The sequence below is a fragment of the Macaca nemestrina genome, chromosome 6 (assembly GCF_043159975.1).
Source record: "Macaca nemestrina isolate mMacNem1 chromosome 6, mMacNem.hap1, whole genome shotgun sequence".
Classification (NCBI taxonomy): Eukaryota; Metazoa; Chordata; class Mammalia; order Primates; family Cercopithecidae; genus Macaca; species Macaca nemestrina.
The window spans coordinates 5,310,918-5,329,053 of NC_092130.1; the positions used below are offsets into that span (position 1 = coordinate 5,310,918).

The following is an 18,136-nucleotide window of genomic DNA, read 5'->3' on the forward strand; positions in this document are numbered from 1 at the left end:
TGAATTCTCCACTCCTTCCAAGTTCCCACCAAAATTAACAAAGGAATACAATAATAGGAGGAATTATGTAATAATTTAAAAGTTTATTATTCTTAAAGAGCATACTTTGACCCCTACTCAAATTGGATAGAGTTTGAGACAGTGGTTACCTTGATGAGCAGCTCAGCAGGGATGCATGAAATGATGCCTGACCAAAATAATGGGAGGTGACTTCTGGATTACATTCCAGGGAGTAGGACTGGAACTCAAGCCAACTTCCTTCATATGCTACAGGATGTTTAGGGACAGGTGGTGTGGAGAAATATTTCAAACCCACTGCACTGTGGGGAGGTTGGCAGTGGGCAACCTTCATCCCTCTGCTCCTGTAGGAAAGTCCAAAGGCTAAAGATGCCATGTAACAGGGATGCTGCTCCCAATCCTGGTTCTCCCTTGGCACCTGCAACAGGCAAAGACATTACAGTTAGAGAAGGGGGTTGGTAAGGAAGTAGATACCCCAACTAACACTGAGCCACAAGAACAAAAGTGAAGACATTCTTGCCCACGAATATGACCTTTTCTTCCTCCTCACCAAAAGCTAATTCCTCTGCCTCACCCCAGGCTCATCCCTCAGCTTGAATAGCACTCATGAAAGGAAAGGAAAAGAGATTCTCAGCAAAGCAAAAACTCAGAAAATATATTACCAACATACTCTTCCAGAAAAAGAAAAACACTTGTTAGAATCTTGCTAATCCAGAAATAAATCAAGATATAAAACTCAATTATGAAAACAAGAAAGGAAATGACAATGAGAAATGATACCAGCAAATAACATATCTTCCCATATTTCCTTTTGTCACATATGCAATGCTAATCTAATGGCATGAACAAAGTGCCATGGGGAGCCCAGAAGAGCACACAGCAACTCTGAGAGCTGAGATGCCATTTGAAATGGGTCTTGATACATGCACAGAGTCAGCTTGCTGGGTAACCAACAGAGGTTGGTATATTCCAGATAGGTGAGCAGCAAAGAGACTTTTAAGTACATAGTGTGGGCTAAGCGTGGTGGCTCACGCCTGTAATCCCAGCACTTTGGGAGGCCAAGGTGGGCGGATCACGAGGTCAGGAGATCAAGACCATCCTGGCTAACATGGTGAAACCCTGTCTCTACTAAAAATAAAAATAAAAATAAAAAAAATTAGCTGGGCATGGTGGCAGGTGCCTGTAGTCCCAGGTACTTGGGAGGCTGGGGCAGGAGAATGGTGTGAACCCAGGAGGCAGAGCTTGCAGTGAGCCAAGATCACACCACTGTACTCCAGCCTGGGCAACAGAGCTAGACTCCATCTAAAATAAAATAAAAATAAAATAAAATAAAATAAAATAAAAATAAAAATACATACATACATACATATATAGTGTGTTCAGGGTATACAGAAAATGTCACTACAAGGACTTCTGATTAAACTGGAATTTAAACTTATTTTTATTTCCACTTTCTGCTGTAATGCCACATGAATGTGAATGAAGGGATTTAAAAACACAAAAATTTACAAGGACTAAGAGATTATGAGAGGAGACAAGTGCAATAAACTTTGGAAATTTGAAGGCAAAATTTAAGAGATTACTGACCTGGTAGAAGAGAAATTTAAACCCTAAAGTAATAGTGGAGAAGGCCTAAAAGCAGTATGAGTCACACCAAAGACCCCAGAAGGACTTTGTCTGAAAGTAGGGGGTGCAGATGAGGCTTCAAGGAAAAGATTCGGTTAAAAGTTTGAGAAGTTAAGCTTGACTTCTGAGTTGGACTTGGACACCTCATTGTTACCAAAGTTATAACACTTTCTCATCCTTGCAAAAGACTGGGATTTTATTCCCCGGAGATAGTGAACCAGATGATGAATGGATTCTGGGATTCCAGACACAGCTAAGGCCAGGATTATCACAGTTTGATCTCTTTTTACGACAAGAGCTGTACTTTTTTATGCTTTCCAAGAGCCCTACTGGAAATTTCTAATGTCAATTTTAGGTCAAAAGACTTCAATTAAAATTTGATTTGGAGGAAGTTAGTCAAATATATTTAAAGGCTTAAAACATTTAATTAAAATAGAATCACATGTCATTGAGAAATAATAGTCATTTAATCAGACTGATAATTAAAAGACTTTGAAGACAAATACAAATAGTTACACACTTGAGAAAAAAATTGACCTTTATTGGAGATGGCTATTTTCCAAGGCAACAAAACACCTAAGATAACACACAACATAAGAAAATATCTTGATAAGACACAGATTCTTTGTGTACTTTTTGTTTTAGGACAACATTTTTAAAACATAAAGAAAAACTTTCATAGTGTAATTGTTTCTCTTTGTGGGAAAACTTGCTTAGATAACTCCAAAATCAAATGTGATGAAAAGGCACTTGAATTCAATCGGACACTGGACGAGTGTGCATCCAAAATTATCCATATTCCAGAAAAATAATGTACATTTAAAAACCAGTACTTTCAGGAGGGGAATGCATGGCTTTAAAAACACATTTTTTCATAGAATAGTTTTTATATGCAATAGGGTATTTCTATTAAAATATCTAAAAAATTTTTGTCTTCCTATAAAATTTAAGAAGCCACAAGTAAATCAATTTGAATCTATGTTTAGCAATTAATTTCAGTATTCAGCTTATTTAGAAATGACTCACATGTTTTATAAATACCTATTATTTAATTTAACATAATTTAAATATTGTAAATTAAAGGACATTTTTATAATTGTTATCATATTTACATTCACATGATTTATTTATAAAAATCATACCAAGATTACTATTGGAAACAATGTTTTGTTGTAGTTCTTTCTAGAGACAGGATCTTGCTTGCTCTGTCACCCAGGCTGGAGCGGAGTAGTATGATTATAGCTCACAATAACATCGAACTCCTGGGCTCAAGCAATAGCCCCGAGTAGCTAGGACTGCAGGTGTGGGTTACTATGCCCAGCTAATTTTTAAGTCTCTTATAGAGATGGGGACTTGCTATGTTGCTCAGGCTGGTCTCTAAGTCCAGGCCTTAAGTGATCCTCCCACCTTGGCCTCCCAAAGTGCTGGGACTGCAGCCCTATTAATCATTTTTAAGTTATTTCCCATCAAAGAAACCCTGTAAGTTAAATATATGTGTTTTTGTTTATTGATGTACTTGATATCCAGAAAGCAATGGACATGACATTGCATTCTAATTTGCATACAATAAGTCCTAACTTTACATCGTCCATACGTTCTTGGAAACATCCACTTTAAGTGCAAGGACGAATAGCAGCTCCTTAAATAACAGTTCTTTGTTTGACATCATTTCGCTATAATGTTGGTGAGAAAATAAAATTGGTTTTATTATATGTCATTTTGCTTAAAATCACAGTTTCCAAGAACTTACTGACAACATGAAGTGAGGACTTATTGTACTTGTTTCTAGGTCACACTCACACTTTCATGATCTTAAACATCTAATAGAAATAAAGTTGTGTGTCTCTACTTTTAATGGTGACACTCTTGAAGATATGCTTGCTTTTCATTAAACCAAAAATATTACTTTATTAAATTGAAGTCACATAAACTTCAAAAGTTTTTTGGTTAATTACTTTTTTGATAAATTACTTGATTTAAACACTTATTTTTCCCTTTAAGCCAACAGATCTCCTTTATTTATTTTTATAGAAAAAAATCATATACATCTAACATATAGATGTAGAAAAACCCATAAAAGCATACAGATGAACAAAAACAAAGACCTTATGGCAAGACTTTACAGTTTGTACTTAAAAAGTTTATTCATAAGTAAAACACGGTGATATAAGTTCATTAATTTATAGGAAGACAGTTCGGATCCATATAGCATTTCTCAAAAAATGGAACAAGGTTAAACTTAAGATTTTTTTTGTTTGTCTTGAGAGGAAATCTTATGAAGGTAATAAATCAAATGTTGTGTAAGCAGCCTTCCAATTGATTTGTAAGAAAAACAAGATTGTAATTTGTATTTTGGTGTTAAAAAAAAGTATACAAATTATAGGCCAAAATGCATACATACATACGTGCATGCATACATACATAGCTGGCTCTTTTAAGATCTTTTAGGATCCCATTGGTAAACCCTGGAGTAAGTGAGGTAGTCTCAGCCTTTTAGGGTCCTGTCTAGGTCTGACAATTAAATTAACATAGGATAGATTAAGCAAGAGAAAAAATAAACAAAATACAAGTTTTACGTGCCATGAAAGCCCTCATAAGGAAATGAAGACCGCAAAGAAGCAGTCAGAGTCATTTACCAACATACTGCATTGGACAAAGAATAGTTAACTGTGAAAATGTGACTAAATTATGAGAGAAATCTTAAAAGATAATAATTATTCTAAAAGGGTCTGTATAGTATTCTCTTGATGACAGCTTCTCATCCTTGGAGATAAAAGTGTTGCCTTTCCTTCTAGTATAGGGAGAGTGTCTTTTACCTGGAAATTTCATCTTCTGCTTTTAAGAAATAGCACCAAGGTCAAAATGATTTTATTTTTGTACCTGCTGTTTTTCAGTTGTCTTTACTTACATAGTCAATATACCAGAGTATCTGAGGAGTTTTGGGAAAGGAGGCATAGGAAGGGAGGCTCTGGAGAGGAGTCTCAGCTGGCTTTGAGGTGGTGTTTTGCAGTAAGGCAATATTTGAGTCCTGAAAGCATTTTGATGCCTTGAGATATCAATGAAGGTGTATATTTCACTGAAATTGCTTGATCTCACAACTGTGGTCTTCTAATCTAGCGCTAAGATAAATAAGCTTGGGGAGTTCAAGTGATCTTCATAAAGCTTGAACGTATTGTCAGCTGGAGCCCCAGAAAGGGGACCATGTTGGCATGCCTTTGAACTCTGGGAGCCCATATTGTAAATAAATTGACTTAGGTGAGTTAGCGCAAGTCTGAACATGCAAAAGCCGAAATAACCAACTGTGCGAAATGAACCAGAGAGTAAAGGACGTGTTCACCAGAAAGGAAAACAAGGCCTTCTTTAACAGGAGGGAAAATCTCTCATAAACAGGAGGCCTCATGAACACGAGGGAGAAAGTCCCTCCTAAACCAAATCACAGTTGAAACCCAAGAACTAAAACCAAAAAAAAAAAAAAAAAAAAAAAAAGGAGAGGGGGAGACTCAATCTGAAAGAGACTTACGGAGACAAAAATTTAAAAAAAAAATAGGGCAACATGGGGGACTCAAGGGGTCCAAGTGTGGCTACCACACACCATAGCTTTGGAGGCCTCTGATCTCTCCAACAGCAAGTCTGCTTTGGGCACCACTTCTGACACCAGATTATATCAGCACAATAGTATAGAGAGATGAACCTCTAAGTAAAAAAGTTTTAATTGGGGGTTACATACAAGAAGTGAGATTGCAATTTGGGACATACATACAGAACAGAGTGGCCTTTAGGATGTCCAGAGAACAAAGGAAAAGTTTAGAGCTTCTTTGGGGAAAGAGGAGGTTATGCAAGTCGTTTGAAAGAAAGTTCACTGGTGTTGGCTGTGTCTTACAAGAGCTAGTGAGTTCTGATTAGTGAGTACCGGCACTTGCTAGGCAGGTTTTATAATCTTGGAGTTACAATTAGGCCCTAGAAGTTTTGGATTGGGTTTGTGAGACAGAGTGTCAGGCAAGAATTCTTGCATACGCAGCTAGCTGTCCTTGTCCTGCTAGCAGTCCTTGTGTAACTCATGCAGTAAACTGTGATTTGGAAAAATTGCTTGTGATGTTTCCAATTTTTAGGCCAATGGTGTGTGAGAGCCCTCTCTTCATGGCCTTTCCCAGCTCCATTTTTCCAGAGTTTGACACAAGTGACTTTGTCTTGAATCTGACAGCTTTCACACAACGATGCAGCAGGACAGCAATCTGTGTAGGTAGGAGCAGGAGGAGGGGCCTCTTCAATAGATGGAACCAATAAGATCCTTGATGCATCTGAATGTATTAAAAGGAGATTTGAGCTGGGCACGGTGGCTCACGCCTGTAATCTCAGCACTTTGAGAGGCCAAGGTGGGCGAATCACTGGAGGTCAGGAATTCGCATCCAGCCTGACCAATGTGGTGAAACCCAGTTTCTACTAAAAATACAAAAATTAGCCGGGCTTGGTGGTGGGTGCCTGTAATCCCAGCTACTCAGGAGGCTGAGGCAGGAGAATCACTTGAACCCGGGAGGTGGAGGTTGCAGTGAGCTGAGATTGCGCCACTGCACTCCAGCCTGGGCAACAAAGCAAGACTCCATCTCAATAGAAAAGGAGACGTATATCTCTGTTAAAGAGTTTATAAACAAATTTATAGTAGACTTTATCATGAATTAAACGTATAAAAAAGTGAGACAATTTCAGAGAAACCAAGTAGGCAAAGAAAAGGAAATACAATCATTCAAGGCTCAGCTGTGGTTATTTATATGATCATAATAATTGGCATAGAATATTTACTGTAACAAAAATTATGATATAATCTATTGGGAAGGTGGGTAAAGAGGAAGCATATGTGAGGAGAGCTAAATCTTCATCATCTTTCACTGGAGCAAGTCCATGAACAATATCTAAAACCTGAACTTTAAGAAATAGCAATAGAAATTTGGCCGGGAACAGTTGCTCACACCTGTAATCTCAGCACTTTGGGAGGCCAAGGCAGGTGAATCATTAGAGGTCAGGAGTTCAAGACCAGCCTGATCAATATGGTGAAACCACTTCTCTACCAAAAATACAAAAATTAGCTGAGCGGTGGTGGCTCGAACCTGTAATCCCAGTTACTTGGGAGGCCAAGATGGGAGATCGTGTCTCAAAAAAAAAAAAAAAAAAAAAAAAAAGAAAGAAGTAGCAATAGAAATGTATTTCTTAAAAACATGGAGTTAAGTGCCAGAACAAAAAGCTAACATAATTGAAAAAATCTCTCCCCTAGGAAGCAGAGATTTGGAGTAAAGAGGGTAGAGCAATTAAATGAATTTTTTTTTTTTCATTTTAAGTTATTCCACTTTTTATACCATAACCCTTGTGGTGTATTTGACCTTTTAAGCAATGCACAATTACACTTTAATGAAAAGAAAATCTAATTTTAAAAATAAGTGTGGTATGACTAGACTTGAGGTTGTGGCAAATGGAGGAGGAGTGAGGCTCTGGAAGCAAATGATGTTTTTGTTGTTGGTTTTGAAACTGCTTTGATTCTGCCCACGGGCTACCATGATTTCTTCAAGATTCCAGATAATTGAGTTGAAATGAATGGATCATCACACAGGGTGTGTTTATTACAAATAAATCCTTTTTGCGTTACTAAATTATAGAATCAGAGGATCACTGTTGAAAAAACTTCAAAGAATACAGAAAAAAAGTGAATGTTTCCTGGCTCTTGCCCTGGACCCGCCATCCTCCCTAGAGGAGACCACAGTTAACTTTGTGTGTCTTCTTTCCCTCCCCCACCCCACTGGATAGCTTTATTTGAAATTCATTTCTCTGCTTCTAATTATCCCAGCTTTACAAAGCACAGTAATTAAGGATGTGGAGCTAGAAGACAAAGGTGCCAAAACTGAGAGAGTGGGGTGAGATGTTTATGAAGCTTGCTCAGCCCTGACGTATTCCAAGCCACACTGGCCTCTCTCCCCACGATTGGAGCCAGCGAGCGAGCGGGTGGGCCTGTTTGACGCAGCAAAATCCAGATTCTGTGTCAGCTGCAGAGAGGAAGCGGCCCTGGCGCGGCTCCTTACTCCTGCTGCTGGCGCTCAAAGCGGGAGAGCCGTTTCCATGGAGACCGGGACCCGGGCGAAGCGCTTTGGAATTGCTCCTTGGGGCTCAGCAACACACAGAAACATTAGCATGCAGATGCCTAAATATAGCTGCATTCAGGGCGATTCATCCAGCCTGAAACTTGGCAGAGGCTTTAGAATGAGTGCACTGAGCACGACTCAAGAAGGTTTTCAATATTTTACGGTGTTTACACTATAGTCAGAGGAAGGAACTCACGGAAAATGGCATTTCTGCAGAAGTGCGGGGGCCACTTGGGGGACTTGTCCTCCTGGATCAGTCACTGTCAGAGTCCTGCCTGCAGATGTCAGGACTCACTGAAAGATACTTTTTTGTTGTTGTTGTCAGAAAATCCCTTTACCGTATAAATATACTGTAAGAGAACCCAATGGGCAAATTTCTCTCTGGTCGTAGAGGGAGACTATTGCCTGTAAATAGAAGAAAAATATGGGTAGGCCCCTTCTCTTCCCTTACCCAAGATTCTTGGGGACTGCAAATTCTTGTCTGCATTATTATGCAGAAGAAATCTGCTGTGTCCCAGCTCCTGTTTTCAAGTTGCAGCTGCAAACTTCACTCCAACATGGTGCCATCAACATGCAACACAGCTAGGTGCCCTCTGGCTACCAGGATGCATCTTCCTAAATTCATTCACTCAATAACTATTCACTGTGCCGCTACTGCCTTCCAAACAGAATGCAGATAGATACAAAAGAAAATGAGACAGCAAAGGTCTCGGGGAGCTTCTTTTCTAGTGGAGGAGACAGACATCAATCTATCAATCCATAGACAATTTCAGATTTTAATAAATGTTAAAAAGAAAATAAGGCAAAGCCAGAGTGAGAAGATGTTGGGGAGATGCCATGTAGGAGGTCAGCAAAAACCTCCTGGAAGATTTGACCTTGGATGTGAGACCTGAAGGACAAGATCTAGGGGAAGAGCTTGTCAGACAGAGAGAAGTGAGGGTACAAAGCCTCCAAGGCTGATCCATTCTTGGTGACTGAAATCCTGAATGAGGGAAGACAAGTTCAGACAGACAGGTGGGGACCAGGTCACTAGGACCTTGCATGCTGTGCTATGAAGTTTGATGGTTCTTCTCAGAAGGAAGGCAAGCACTCACGTACTGCTACTGGGCAGCAACAATCCCCACAGCCAACAACCCACCCAATAACTCCATGAGTAGTTCTCCCCTAAGCTCTCAGCCTTTATTGTCACACACTGTGCCTCTTGTAAAAATAAAATTCTCTCTTCTACTTGGCTGCTAGGAAGCTCTGAGCAGGATGTAAGATATTTTGATGCTTTGTCAACCTCCCATGCCCACCTCCACTGAGAAGATTTGGTTCCCATACAGTCATGGATCTTCAGTGATAGGCCCTTGCCAGTCACATCTGTGACTTTCCTTGTGACTTCAAGATCTTGTCATGTCTACTGGATCTGTCTGAGCCACTTCCATGACCCTCTAAGGGGACACAGGGCCCATTCTGTTGTGGCCCATGCCACCCTAGTCACTATGGAAGCCTGGGAGGAATCTCCTGCTGCCATGCAGTAGCTTCTGCTCCAAATATGTTGCCATTTCCATGAATTTTACTGAGGAAGTTGGAGACGACAGGAGAGCGACAGGGCCATGCTCCTCTGCTGAAGGTTATTTTGGGATTTCTATCATCTTCCTTCCCTAGAATTCATTTTGGGGCTGGGCAAAGCACTGGGCACAGGCTTACTTCTCAAAGACCACCAACGTCTATGTTCTCTTTGCTTTCCACCGATGTTTACATGATTCCATTTTATTTCCCCTCTTAGTATATCAACTATTCTTCTTTTTAAAATTCTTAGTAGTTGGCCTAAAATTTGCAATATAAATTTTAAATGAATCTAAGTCAACTCTCAAGTAATACTATACCACACGAAGATGTGTAGCATGGGCCAATGATATCAGGGAACTCCCAAGTTCTCCTTCCCATCCCTTATGGCATTGCTGTTATTCATGTCACTTATCTATTTGCTGTAACCACCCAATTACATATAATTTTATATCAAGTAAAAATAAGAAAAATAAAATATTTTACTTTGCCTCAATTTATTTCTTTTTTTTTTTTACACTCTTTCTTTCTTTATGTAGATCTGAGTTTCTGGACTATATAATTTTTTCTTCTCCCTGAAGAACTTCTTTTAACATTTCTTAGAGGGCAAGTCTGCTGGTAAATAATTCCCTCAGTTTTTGCTTCAGAAAGTCTTTATTTCTCCTTCTCTTTTGAAGGATAATTTCACTGACTGTATAGTCCCAGGTTAGTGAGCTTTTTCTTCAAACACTTTATTTCATTTCATTCTTTTCTTGCTTGCATGGTTTCTGATAAGAAATCCACTGTAATTCATATCCCTGGTTCTCTATAGGTAAGGTGTCTTTTTGCTCTGCTTCTTTCAATATTTTCTCTTGTCTTTGGATTTTTTGAAGTTTGAATGTCATATGTCCAGGTGTAGATCTGTTGGTATTTATCCTGCTTGCTGTTCCCTGAGTTTCCTGGATATGTGCGTTGGTGTCTGCCACTCCTTTTGAAAACTTCTCAGTCATTATTAGTTCCATTATTTCTTTTGCTCCATTCTTTCTTCCCCTACTGGTATTCCAATTGTATGTATGTTGCACCTGTTGAAATGGTCCCATGGTTCTTGGATATTCCAATGTGTCACTGTCATTTATTTTTCTCTTTGCATTTCAGTATTTCTGTTGAAGTTTCTGTTGACCTATCATTAAGCTCACTAATGCTTTCCTCAACCATGTCAAGTCGACTGATGAGACATTAAAGACATTCTTTATTTTTGTTACAGTGTTTCTGATTTCTAACATGTTCTTCTGATTCTCAGAGTTCCAATTTATCTGCTTACATTTCCCTTCTGTTCTTTCATGTTGTCTACCTTTTTCCATTAGAATCTTTAGCATATTGATCATAATTATTTTAAATTCCTTGTCTGATAATTCCAAAATCTTTGTTATATCTGAGCCTATTTTGCCATTTGTTTTGTTTCTTCACACTATTGTAGTGTTTATTGTAGTGACTTACTATTTATTGGCATTTTAAGACAAACCTATCATTCCTAAATACACACAAAAAATTTTCTCATTACATTTATTCTCCACTGAAACAGCTACCATGCAAGAGTCTACAGGATTTACATATAATAAAGGAGTCCTTATATTTGGAATGCATGAAAACCTCTGTTTAAAGTGCTTCATACATTCTTACTTAACTATAATTTCTTAAAACATAACAACAAGGTCAGCTGGGCACAGTTGCTCACACCTGTAATCCCAACACTTTGGGAAGCTGAGGTGGGCGGATCACCTGAGGTCAGGAGTTTGAGACCAGCCTGACCAACATGGAGAAACCCAGTCTTTACTAAAAATACAAAATTAGCTGGGTGTGGTGGAACATGCCTGTAACCCCAGCTGCTCGAGAGACTGAGGCAGGAAAATTGCTTGAACCCAGGAGGCAGAGGTTGCAGTGAGCTGAGATGGCACCATTGCACTCTAGCCTGGGCAACAAGAGTGAAACTCCATCTCAAAAATAATAATAATAAATAAATAAATAACAGCAAGGTCACCTGTAAAGGTGCTTTGGTAAGGGACAACCTTTTCAACAGAGTAGAATTCCAAAACCATTAGCCATATTTACCAAGTAAAAATACAGGCTCTATAGTTAAACTTAAATTGTTGATATAAAACAATGTTTAGTATAAGTATTCTCCATGCAATATTTGCAATTATCTGGCAACTGTAGCTGGGCCCAAAGAGGGATTCATGAGGGAGGGTCAAAAGGCCCTGGTTATAGGTATAGAGGTGATAAGTCTCAGGGGAGTTACACAAAAGTTTAAAGAGATAAAATAACGAGCTGAATGAGATGACATTTGTAAAGTCCATTTCTGAAGAATGTTGACCTATGATTAAGTCAGTGATTCCCAAACTTATTACACCCAAGGAATCTTTATTACAGTTTTCTCTATTCATAGCCTATGACCATCTAAACTTCAGCTCTTTAATCAGTACCTGGTTCTATTACTTCATCAACATGCAGTTAGAGCTTTTGATTGGTATGAGTCAACTGCTGATGATAAAGCCATTCATCATCAGACAGATTCATATTAAATTGAAATGATTTCAGCCACAAACAAATTAATGCAGGCTGTAGGTCTTCAGACCATCCCCCCTGCCAGATACACTCTAACACTAAAGAAGTTCTAGGACCTTGAGTGACACTGTTCATCACCCTGGATTTTATACTAGGTCATTAATCAGATAGAGTGCTTACTATACTATAGATTATATGAACAAACCCCATGTGTTGAAATTATTTCCTCCCTACCTTCCAACAACAAATTAATCAAGCCAAGCCTTGCTTCCAAGTAATTCAACAGAAATTGACCAATTCTTTTTCTTTCTCTCCTCTGGGAAATTCCATCAAAGCAGATGTGGTGGGCTCAGATGTGTGAGCATGGGGATAAACTGGTACTTAAAAAACATGTAGGTTGAATTAGAAAGTCTGTTAATTAAATAACAATTAGAACAAAGAAACAAGAATTAATTAGATAGCGGAAAATCTAATGTCAGCATAAATAGCTTCAAACTGCAAAATAATCTTACTCCCAATTTAATTGCTTGTGTAATTAGAGTTAATTGCAGAGTAGAGGTTTGGTTAACATAATAAAATGTTCTTTAAAAAAAATAGTGATTAGGTAGTTAGCCAGAGCATTTAAAAGTGAGTATTTCCAGGAATGTTGCAGTGGTTTGACACATGGTCTTTGGTGGCAGAATGACCCTGAGCAAATCTTTAGCATCCCTAAGTACCACTTTTTTAGAAGCAAAACAGCAGTGAAAACACTTCCATTTGTAAAGGAGATTTTCTGGGAGTTAAATGAGGCTTGGTGGGTAAAGTGCCTACTTGATGTCTGCCACATAGGCAGGAGTCTGTCGATGGCAGCTGTGATGAAGATCCCTTCTACAAACACATTACAGTCCAAGTTTCCCCATTTGACTTCCACATCATTGTGGAGACCAGCAATGCAGATGGTTGAAACCATCAGCATTGTGATTTCAGCATTGTGATGGTCCTCCATCTTCTCCTGTCCCTCACTCACTTCTTCCTCTGGGTGAATAAGTCATCCTGGTGGTGGTTGTTTTTGTCATTGCTATGTTTGGTCAGCACCTTCATTTATTAGAACCTTTTCTGTAGTAGCGTTTAATTTGATTATCCCAGGAGATGAGATGCACTGCAGTAACAGGACCATGTAGGGACCTCAAGCAGGCACATCTACCTGAAGAGCTAAGGAACTGAAAGAGGAAGCTTGGAATTGCCCATCACCTGAGGTTCAAGCAGAGGGGGACCAGCTGGCAGGAAGGATGGAAGGACTACAGCATTAGTCGGGTCTGCCAGGTAACTGTTGATGGCAGTGATACTTATTCCTCTCTCCTCAAGTCTCCATAGACTGGAAGAAAAAGTATGGGAGAAACATACTCATATCTCTTCTTCCTTCTTCCCACTCCACCCCTGATTGGTGAGTTTTGGATGTCAGAGTTCTGAAGTCAGAGGCCACCAGGAGTACCCCTGTAGTTAAACACCTTGCGTTTATTACTCATTGAACAAGGGAGAATGTATACCATGGGGTGTCTCAGTAGGAGAGGGTTAAGGAAGACTTATTAAAGGATCAGGGTACGTGTAAGGTCATTTTGAGGAGCCTTTAAGGAAACCGGGCTTTGCTCCAGGTTGGATGCTGTCAGAAAGTGGAGGTAAGTCTGTGATTGGGCATCTCAATAAATCTTATCTCTAAGGAAGGCAGGCTAGAGTGAGCGGCTGTCAGTAGTCATGCCGGAAGGAAGAAGGAGATAATTGGGATTTTGTGGTTTAGACAATGTTCTTACTTTTGTCTGTGTTCAGACATAATTTCAAAGTGTTCTTGCGTTCGTCTTGCTCAATCATGGTCACAGAGTGCCCTTGTCTGATGGTGATGTTGGAAGAAACTGTTTTTACATTGAATAGAACACCAAGGTCCGGCCGTGAGTGCCAGGCCAGCTCCTGAATATCAGTGGCTGTCTTTCTCAAGGAGTAAAGAATGGGTAACCTCTGAGTTCTGTGTTTTGAATCTACCTGCTCCCTAGAAATAGCCCATTCTTATCTGCTCCCCACTGTGTGGTGAGCTTACCAGTTTAGAGCTCTGCCCCAGCAAGACTAAAGACCAACAATTTGGGCGATTAAGTTTCAATTCAGAGGCAACGTTTTTAGGAAACCTATGGAGACCATCCATCTAAAGCCTTACTTTTTCATCAGCTTTTTGAGTAACAAAGTGGGTAAATGTTTATCTCTGCCTCCTGTGCTTTATTTCTCAATTGGTTCCAAACTCGAGAAGGAAAAGTAGTCCATATGGACTCCCTCTAAAGCCTCGACTGTGACCACTATGGCTATCGCTGATGGTAGTGTGTCCTCTACACAGCAAGGACGGTCACCTGGCAGTGTCTGTTGTCTAGAAGATGAGGCAGCTTTGATGTAGTGCTCAATGTGTGGCCCCTGGACCCAGCAGGTACCCCTGGCTCCAGGTATCCCCCGGAGCTTGATAGAAAAGCAAATTTCCTGGCTTCACCCCAGACCTACTGAATCAGAGCTTCTGGAATGGGGCTCACCAATTCTTGCCTAACAAGCCCTCCAGATGATGCTAAGACATTCTCCAGTTTGAGAATTGCTGATAAAGGGGAAAGAGCATTGGATTAGGAGCCAGAAAAAGGGCTCCAGCCCTGCTTCTGCCTTTATTAACTGTGTGACCTGGGGATAGTCCTTTCTCTCAGGTAAGCTGTATTAATCTCTGTTCTCACACTGCTAATAAAGACATAGCCGAGACGGGGTAATTTATAGAGGAAAGAAGTTTAATTGACTCACAGTTTCACATGGCTGGGGATGCCTCACAATCATGGTGGAAGGTAAATGAGGAGAAAAGTCATGTCTTACATGGTGGCAGGCAAGAGAGCTTGTGTAGGGGAACTCTCCTTTATAAAACCATCAGATCTCATGAGACTTACTCCCTATCACAAGAACAGCACAGGAAAGATCCACCCCCACGATTCAATTACCTCCCACCAGCTCCCTCCAATGACATGTGGGAATTATGGGAGCTACAATTCAAGATGAGAATTGGGTGGGGACACAGCCAAACCATATCAGAAGCCTTAGTATTTTCATCTATAAAATGGAGATAATTTCTAATTCTCATTCTTCTAGTGGAGGTGAGATGGGAAAAGTCAGAGAAACATGCTAGAAAGCTATGTAAATGTTGATTACATCGGAGTTTTTGTTTGAGTCCTACGTGGCTGAAACAGTCTCTGTTTCTAAGAATATTCTAAGAATATAGAAAATATATATATATATATTTCTAAGAATATTCTAAGAATATAGAATATATGTATATATTTCTAAGAATATATATATATATTTCTAAGAGAGAAAGAGAAAAATATATATATGTTTCTAAGAATATAGCACAGATGCTTTCTCACTATTACACAACAATTAGAAAAACTAATAGAAAGACATCTGTCTTTCTCTATGACTTAGCCCTCATGTTCCTGTGTAAGATCTCAACCCATCTCCGATACATAGAAAAGTTCATTTATTCAACCCAGTGTAGCTGTTTTTTCCAGTGTGGTCAGTGTGGCTGGACAGTATGGGAGGGGAGGCAACAGAGGCCATTACGGGATGTGAGGTCAGGTTATAAAGAGCCTTACCCTCTGCACCCAAAGGTTTGCTTGCACCTGCAGGAAGTTAGGCAGAGCAGTGGCATGGCAATACCTGAGTGTGAGCACTGTTCAGTAGGCAGTAACAGCATATCTGGTGTGTAGGTTTGTGTTTTTTTTTTTTATTATGACACAATATACATAATGTAAAATTTGCCTTCTTCACCATTTTCAAGTGCATAGTTCAGTGGTGTTAAGTATCTTCACGTTTTTGTGCACCCACTCTCCAGAACTCTTTTCATCTTGCAAAACTAATACCGTACCCAGTAAACAACACCTCCCCATTCCCCACCCCTAAGTCCCCGGTAATCACCATTCTACTTTCAGTCTCTGTGAATTGACTAGTCAAGTTACCCCATATAAGTGAAATCACATTATTTTGGAAACAAGCTGGAGTGTAGTGGCCTGATCTTGGCTCACCACAGCCTCGACCTCCTGGGCTCAAGTGATTCTCCTGCCTCAGCCCCTCAAGTAGCTGGGACTGTAGGCATGTGCCACCACAGCAGGCTAACGTTTTTAAAAAGTTTTTTGTAGAGACAGGGTTTTGCCATGTTGCCTAAGTTGGTCTTGAACTCCTAGACTCAAGCAATCCACCTGCTGGCCTACAAAGTGCTGGGATTACAGGTGGCCACCACACATGGCCAGAATTTCCTTCCATTTTAGGGCTGCCTTGCATTCCATTATATGGAGATGCCACATTTCACTTACTCATTCATCCATCAGTGGCCGCTTGGGTGGTTTCCACCGTTTGGCTATTGTGAACGATGCTGCTATGAGTATGGATATATTCACGTGTCTTCAAGACTCTGCTTTCAATTCTTCTGGGTCTACACCCAGAGGTAGAATTTCTGGATTGTATGGTACTTCTACTTTAAATTGCTTGCGGGACTGCCGTCCTGTTTGCCACAGTGGCTGAACCATTTCACATTCTCACCTGCAGTGCACGAGGGTTCCCATTTCTCTGCATTCTGGCATTGAGATTTTTGAGTGCTCCATATACCTATAAGATGAGAGAGGAGGCTGAAAGCCCATTCCAGTCATTAATTTCTCAACAAAGTCAAATCTCTAAAGTCCTGCTTATATAGGGCAAGCAGATCAAGTGGAACGGGGTGTCTTTGAAGGAAGGGATCATAGTTTATATCTGTATTTCCAGGACAGGGCCCAGTGCCTGACTCTTGATGAATGCTGAATGATGGAATCGAATGAGGAAAACTGTGCATTAGGGAAAAGTGGTGGGGAGGGGAGGTGTGGTTCATTTTCTCAGCTAACTTTGGAAGGGACACAGTTCTATAGGGAAGTTCATATTCAAGATGGAATCCTACCACTAAGTTCTGTGGGGATTATCTCAGTAATTACCAGCGGGCCAAGCAAATTATAACTGATCCACAGATGAGTTACAAATACATCCATGCAGCGACACCTTTTAAATACAGGATTTCTGTGACTCTCACTGCAAAAACAGACATATCATTCCCTGGGACCCAGCCTGCCTTTAACACGTGGCCAGGTGAAGTGGGGAGGGGATTCCACTTGGCCACATGTGGCAGATGCTTCCTGAAAATACGCACCTTCTCCAGACTGCCCTTCTGTGCCCCTGACTTTTTTCCAGATGTCTGGATATTTGTGGTCCTGGCAGCCAGTGGCAGGGCAGATGAGATCCACCTTCGATAAGTCGACACATCCGTCTGTCCCTGTCCAGGCTGCAGCCAGGGAAAAGCCCGGGAATGCCTTCTCCCCTGCGTCCATCCTGCCGCCCTCCTGCTGCGGAGGTCTCTCCCTAGATTGGCACCAAGGCTCTGAGACTTCACATAAGGCCCAACCTCAGATCTTCCCAGTCTGCCCATATGGTCTCTCGTGTGCAGCGCTCATGAGCATCAGCAGCTTACAAATGACAGAAAACCTGTTTGCTGAGTGGAAGACAGAAAGGAATGCATTGCAGTGGCTGGAAGGGTGCAGGCCCTGTCCTGTGACAGCCGCACGCTGTGCACACTCCACTGTACTTTGCTACGTGCTGTTCCTATTGCCAGAAATGCCTTCCCCATTACTTTTATGCTTGGTAAAAAAACTGCACATGTGCAGTTCAGTTCTTCTCCCTAACCCCTCCCCCATCTTGTGGAATTAGTCTCTGTGTCTGTCTCTCTCTCTCTCTCTCTCTCTCTCTCTCCCCCCGCTCTATACTCTTGTATTGTTTCTAATACTTTGTGATATCAGAGATTACTACTGGCATCACTAGTTGAACCCAGTCCTCCTTTGTATTACATTTGGACCGCACACACTGACTTTTTTTTTTTTAATGGGCCTGGTAGCCTGGTATGGTGATTCATACCTATAATCTCAGCACTTTTAGGAGGCCAAGGCAGGAGGACGGCTTGAGGCCAGAAATTTGAGACCAGTCTGAGCAACAAAGCAAGACCCTGTCTCTGCAAAAAATTAAAAAGTTAGCCAGGCATGGTGGTGTGCTCATGCAGTCTGAGCTACTCAGGAGGCTGAGGCCTGGAGAACTGCTTGAGCCCAGGAGTTGGAGTTCAAGGCTGTAGTGAGCTATGGTTGAACCACTGCATTCCGACAGGGCCAACAGAGCAAGATCCCAATTCTAAAAATAACTTTTTAAATTAGTTGGCAAAATAT

General features: G+C 40.6%; 1 long non-coding RNA gene across 1 annotated transcript; it reads right to left on the reverse strand.

The window, feature by feature from the left end:
- Positions 1-410: 410 nt before the first annotated feature.
- LOC139363556 (uncharacterized) lies at positions 411-17,177 on the reverse strand. Its single transcript, XR_011624200.1, has 3 exons — positions 17,077-17,177; positions 16,443-16,508; positions 411-436 (listed from the first exon to the last, which is right to left on the reverse strand). It is a non-coding gene; the product is annotated as an uncharacterized lncRNA (long non-coding RNA).
- Positions 17,178-18,136: the final 959 nt, after the last annotated feature.